The sequence below is a fragment of the Seriola aureovittata genome, chromosome 3, assembly GCF_021018895.1.
Source record: "Seriola aureovittata isolate HTS-2021-v1 ecotype China chromosome 3, ASM2101889v1, whole genome shotgun sequence".
Classification (NCBI taxonomy): Eukaryota; Metazoa; Chordata; class Actinopteri; order Carangiformes; family Carangidae; genus Seriola; species Seriola aureovittata.
In genome coordinates, this window is record NC_079366.1 from 26,153,185 (window position 1) to 26,159,184 (window position 6,000).

The 6,000-nt window shown below is 37.1% G+C and overlaps 1 protein-coding gene across 2 annotated transcripts in view; it reads left to right on the forward strand.

Annotated features, from left to right (window-relative positions):
* Positions 1-5,304, forward strand: part of LOC130166796 (general transcription factor 3C polypeptide 1-like) — a 29,484-nt gene extending 24,180 nt beyond the window's left edge. For both annotated transcript variants that reach the window (XM_056372562.1, XM_056372564.1), the window contains exons 41-44: positions 1,217-1,486; positions 1,641-1,970; positions 2,996-3,253; positions 3,776-5,304. The gene's annotated coding sequence lies outside the window, so the exon portion shown is untranslated. The remainder of the gene's footprint in view (positions 1-1,216; positions 1,487-1,640; positions 1,971-2,995; positions 3,254-3,775) is intronic.
* Positions 5,305-6,000: the final 696 nt, after the last annotated feature.

Below are 6,000 nucleotides of genomic sequence, written 5' to 3' on the forward strand. Positions count from 1 at the left end.
GTGCGCCTAGCAACCAGATAACCAACTCTCCAAGCTCCGCTAGCTTTACATTAGCCGCAGGTTAGGTCTTAAATTACATTTAGTTAGGTCTTAAATATGTAAGTCCATTTACTGCTTCCTTCGTTGCTTTTTTTTTTGTTTTGTTAAAAGAGTGAATGAAGTTGTGACGGTCTCCGCTGAGACAGAGGAGAGGAGAAGCTACTAGCCCTCTCTCGCTGTCACTTCTAGTCGCGTTGCTCTCCTCCACAGTAACGTTAAATTTAGCACCGAAAAAAACATAATAGCGGTTCATGGGATTTATTAACCCTCAGGGGTCCCTCTGTCCTTTTTTGGACATTTTCTTCACTTTTCTTTTTTGATTTGCTGATCATTTTGGCTGTGTTACAGCTGAAGGTATGGATTTCTGCAAGAAAGTGTCTTTTTTGAAATATTTTTAAAATCTAATGTCAGTTACTGTTACAGGTCTATTATACACCGGTAACACATTTTGTATCCTCTGGGGTTCCTCGCGTCCAAAAAAGGACACACAAAGAAAATGCTATAAAATCATCATATATCAATATTTTTTTCTGCTTTTTTTGCATAAATCTCTTAAACCACTTCAGTTCTGCTCAAACCTACCAAATGTTTATTAGTTTTCAGGATTTTTAACCCTTTAAATGCCAGTTTGAAGACATGTTGCCTCTTGTTTTATAAAAAAAACAACAACACAGAATATGAGATATTTCCCACATAATACATGATGGAGGGATGTGACATTGTTTTATACCAGAGTCTTTTATATCAAGACATTTCTCAAAACCAGAATATGATCAGGGTGACTTTTGAACACTGGAAATAAATCATGTACTCATCCCTGCAGTAGCCCCCGTGGCACTCAAAATTTCCCTGGAATTTTCTAGTTATTATTATTATTTGTGACAGTGGTAGAAAATAGGTCACTAATTATTATTTGCTCATTACATAATAGATTTACAGCATCTTGTTTATTGAATTAGTAACAAAGTGATTAATTGAAAGAATAAATAAATTGATTAATTGATGAGAGACAATCAAATATCTGGGATAAATGAAAACGTAGACAGCATAACTACTTTGTGTAAAATTAGAATGTACAAAAGTGTTTTTTATTTTTATATGGATATTGTTCATTCAAGGTGCACTATATGGTTATTATAATTAAATAGGATAACAGCCTTTCATGTCTTTCTTACAGATCCAAGCTGTGCAGAGAAACCTGAGTTCACTCCTTCCAGACTGGTGGTGAAGTATGGTGATGCAACCTCTGCCAGATGCTCCGTGTGCGAGCCCTGCTCAAAAAACATTTATAATTTGGAAAGAGCTCTGGGAAGCCATACAATTAATGGAACCACAATTGTATGGAAGGTTGAAAAGATGACTGAATGGGACACAAATACAATGTGCTATTTTACTAATGATACTACTAATCACCAGTGTTGCACCACCCTGCCTATAACTGTGTACAGTAAGTTAACTTTGTGTTTACCAAAATACCTAATCTAAAGAATATCAGTGATGGTTTCCTTTATTATTTGTTAACAGGATTTATACTCAGCTGGTCAGCTCTGGCTTGCTTTGTACGCCTGTGTGTCTACATCTCTCTCTGTTTGTCTCCACAGAGCCTCCAGACCGTGTCTCCATCAGCTTTCTTAATCACACTGGGCCGATGTTCATGGGCCATGACTACGCTCTGCAGTGTGAAGTACAGAACGTTGCTCCTGTTGAAAAGCTCAGTGTGACGTTCTACAGAGGACAAACAGCACTGACTCAACTACAGTCCAACAACACACACAAGAAACCAGTGACTGAGATCTTCTCTCTGAGCATCACCCCCAGAAAAGAAGATAATGGACTCCAGTACTGGTGTGAGGCCAAGCTGGAACTGGGACCTGAAGGACCAGAGCTCCCTCCACTGGTGACATCACAAAGAGCCACTGCCACTGTTTACTGTGAGTGTGCATTCATCCCACAGATGATGCAATTTAATGTCTTGTTCACGGTCACAAACCAATGGGGAGAATAAAGTTAGTTGACATTATTGACATCACATTTTTGTGATGTACTGTATATAATATAATTCCCACTAATATAATTGATCAATTACTGCAACAACAAAAAAAATGTTATTGATGGCTTAACAGATTCAAACCAACCTTCTTAGAAACCTTAAAAATACCTTCTCATGCCTTTTGTTGAGGGAACTGAATTTATTGCTTTTTTTAAAGACTTTTTGAGACCCACAAATATAATTAACAAAACAAGCACGTAACACAATGCACAGGTTAAGAAAATTTTTTCTACAGTTGGTCTTTTAGTCGTCCTGTTGTCATCTTTTACAGTGTATACCCATTTTTAAAGGAGCTGTTCGATGCTTATTTGCTTTCTTGCTGAGAGTTAGCTGAGAAGATTGATACCACTGTCACATGTAGATGGCGAATATGAAGCTACAGCCAGGAGCCGCTTTTCTTAGCTTAGCATAAACAATGGAAACAAATATGCATATATGTTAGTGGTATCAATATTCTCATCTAACTCTTGGAGAGAATGTGAATGAGCGTATTTCCCCAAACTATCAAACTGTTCCTTCCCTGATAGCAAATTGAATCTTTTGGCCCAACATACGCCTGGGTCCTCTGTCCGAGTCTGGCCCATATACTTCCACATCTGGGCAGAGTCTCGGTGATATCTTCCAATATTGACTGACAGCTGGACGATTTTCTGTGTGTTTGCGTTGGACTCGGTCCAGATGTGTAAGTAGAATCTTAAAATCATGCTGTATATGAGCCAGATTCAGGCCGTGTGTAACCAGGGATATATTGGGCCGGAAGAAGCATGTGGGCTAAGTACGGGCCGGATTTTATTTTGCTATCTGGGTTTAATGGCTGTATGTACTTTGCTCTTGTTTGCTTTGTGCATTAATGACAGTGCTGTATTTCTCCCTGTCTCTTCCCCTTCCATCTCAATCGACACACAGACGAGCCTCAGCTAGAGAGTTCATCACATCCAGATCCGATCACCGTCACAGTAGGAAACCCTCTACAGCTGAACTGCTCGGCTGCGGCGAACCCCGGCCCCTCATACTCCTGGATGCACTCATCACATCGCCTTTCCACCTCTCTGCACAGCCTTCTCTATATCAAATCTGTAACTTCCGAGAATGAAGGGCAGTACATCTGTATGGTCAGCAACAATGTAGGGTATATCAATGTCACGTTTAACGTGGTTGTCAAAAGTGAGTTCAAACTTCAAACTATTCTCTGTTTCTTCTTGCTTTACTTAAACCTCTGATTTGACTCCCTTTGCAGTCAACTACATGCTCACTTTGAAAACACTCTTGCTACCATCATCAATCATGCATATATGGAAGTACTTAATAATCCATAAGTTAGACTTGAGAAGCAAATTTTAGATAATTACATAAATGCTAAATTCATGTTATAGTATAATCTTTTAATGATCTATCTTTTTGTTCGCTTTATGGAGCCCCAAAGCAGACGAGAGCAGTAAAGGATTACTAGATGACTGAAAAATAATGATACTTTTAGTTGTGAAGTGTAAAAAGAAATACATATATACATACACAATTACATGTGTGCAAATACATGAGTATTTCTGACTTTCTCCACTCATTAATTGCCATTTTTCTCACCACATTTCAAATTTTTCTGTGTATGTAAATATGATAAAGTGAAGACCTTCAGTTACTGGTGGGTGATACTTATGTGGTTGATGTCAACTGTGTGTTTGTCCACAGGTTTGCCACCAACAGCCAAACCCACAACCTCCGTACTGCCCAACAGCACCGACAGCAGACCAAGTCACAGGTTCATTATGTGTTTTATGCTTTTATTACATGTAATCAAATGCCTCTAAAGCTATGAAGGTATAGTTGAGTACAGAAGTTTATATACACTTTGGTTAAAGTCATTATTACAATTTCTTTAGCCTCTCCACAGATTTCAAATGGGTTTTCAAAATGGACAATGATCCCAAACATAGCGTAATAATTTAAGGACAACAAAGTCAAGGTGTCTGAGTGACCAATGCTACCAAATACTATCAAAGTGTATGTAAACGTCTGACTCACGGGGAATGCGATAAAAGAAAAATAAAAGCTGAAACAAATCTTTCTCTCTGCTATTATTCTGACATTTTACATTCTTAAACTGAAGTCGTGATCCTAACTGACATAAGAGAGGTAATGTTTATTAGGATTAAATGTCATGAATTGTGCAAAACTCAGTTTAAATGTATTTGTCTAAGGCAGTGCAAACTTCTGACTTCAGCTGTATATACTGTAGCTCACATCTGGGGCTGGTTGCACAAACACTTTGACTATGTGTATTGTCACTATAGAAAATAACAAATAGTCAGACTTCAGATAGACGTCTGAATTCATCCGCTGCACAAAGCAGTTTGGTTTTTGACTAACCTAAGCCAGTCTGCGGCACAATGAATTCTGGGTAAATTACTGTTTAAAATAAATAGATGAATAAATCAAAATGGCCGACAGAGGAATCGCACTTACCGCAGAGGAAAATGTAGTTACAAGGACGTTTTACTTCTGCGGAGAGTGTAACAATAAAAAAAAATCTGATTTGGTAAAAAATGGCCGCGGTCTCTAAAAACTCTTTCCCTTTGCTTTGCTCTCTCCATAACTATGTTAGAAAACCACAAATTATGAACTATGTTTTCCTGTTTGTTGTTGTTGTTGTTGTTGTTGTTGTTGTTGGTTGGTACTGCTCAGTGCAAGTGTCATTGACCGTTACCATGGTAACATCGTTAGCCTGGAGGTAAGGTGTCTAATTTTTTTTTTTTTTTGGCTTAAAATTAGTCGGTCATTATTTTTGTGAAACGGTCTGGCTTCTTTTAATCTATGATATAATCTATAATCTATAATCTATAATCTATGACTGGTCTACAGACCAGTCTAAAATATCTTTGTGAAACCGGCGCCTGATGTCAAAAGTTCTCCACATATACTTGGATGCTAGCTTGCTGTAAGGATGCTTTTTACTATGTAATACTGATATATAAGCAGTAGGATCAATGGTTGTACAAAATCTTGTGCCAATATTAGTACATATTGATATATTTCACGAAAGAATCGGGGGAAATACAGGAAGAGAGGATCACCAATGTTATTAGGATTTATCCTCTCGCTATCACGAATGTCTGTGCAAAAACATAATGGAAAAATCTATCCAATAGTTGTTGAGATGTTTTAATCTGGACCAAAAATACTGGTTGAAAGGTTCAATAAATGTTATGTTGTTGCCATAATTGTGTTTTCTGTACGTTTATTTCGTAACATTCAAGCCAGTAAGTGCAGAATTTGAATATCCTTCACTTTGGCATCAGTGGTTGCATCGAAAAACTCACAAACATTTCTGACCAAGGGGAAACTACGATTTACTCAATCACAACTACTTTGTATGGCGTCGGAAAAAGTGTTTATAGTTTTTTTTTTAATGAAATATTCACAAAATCTACAAGAGGAGAAATAAAAGAAAGAGAAAGGCAATTTAAAGTTCCCAGTTTATCCCTAATAACAATATTAAGTAGGTTTGCAGTATTATTTGATTATTTCGCTTAATATGTGATGTGACAGTAATGACTGTATCACACTGTTTGTTTGTGTTTAAAGCCCATTAAAATTAGGTTTTATTGTCATAAACATACATATTGATAATAAAAAAGAAAACAGTTTAGGATGTTGTCCCTGCTTTGCTGATTAGTTTTTCATTATCTGATTATTGTTTTATTATTATTTGAAAATTCTTCTCTGTATCTCATGAGAAAGACTGGAATAATTTAAGCTTTCTTTTAATGCGCCCGGAGGATTCAGTTACACACAACACTCAGTGCATGTGCAACTGACATCCTAGTCTAAGACAGAAATCCACTTTATATACAACTTTAGATAAAACTACAAGAGTCCTCCTCCCAATTAGCTCTGACTCTTTTGCGCTCCAGCTT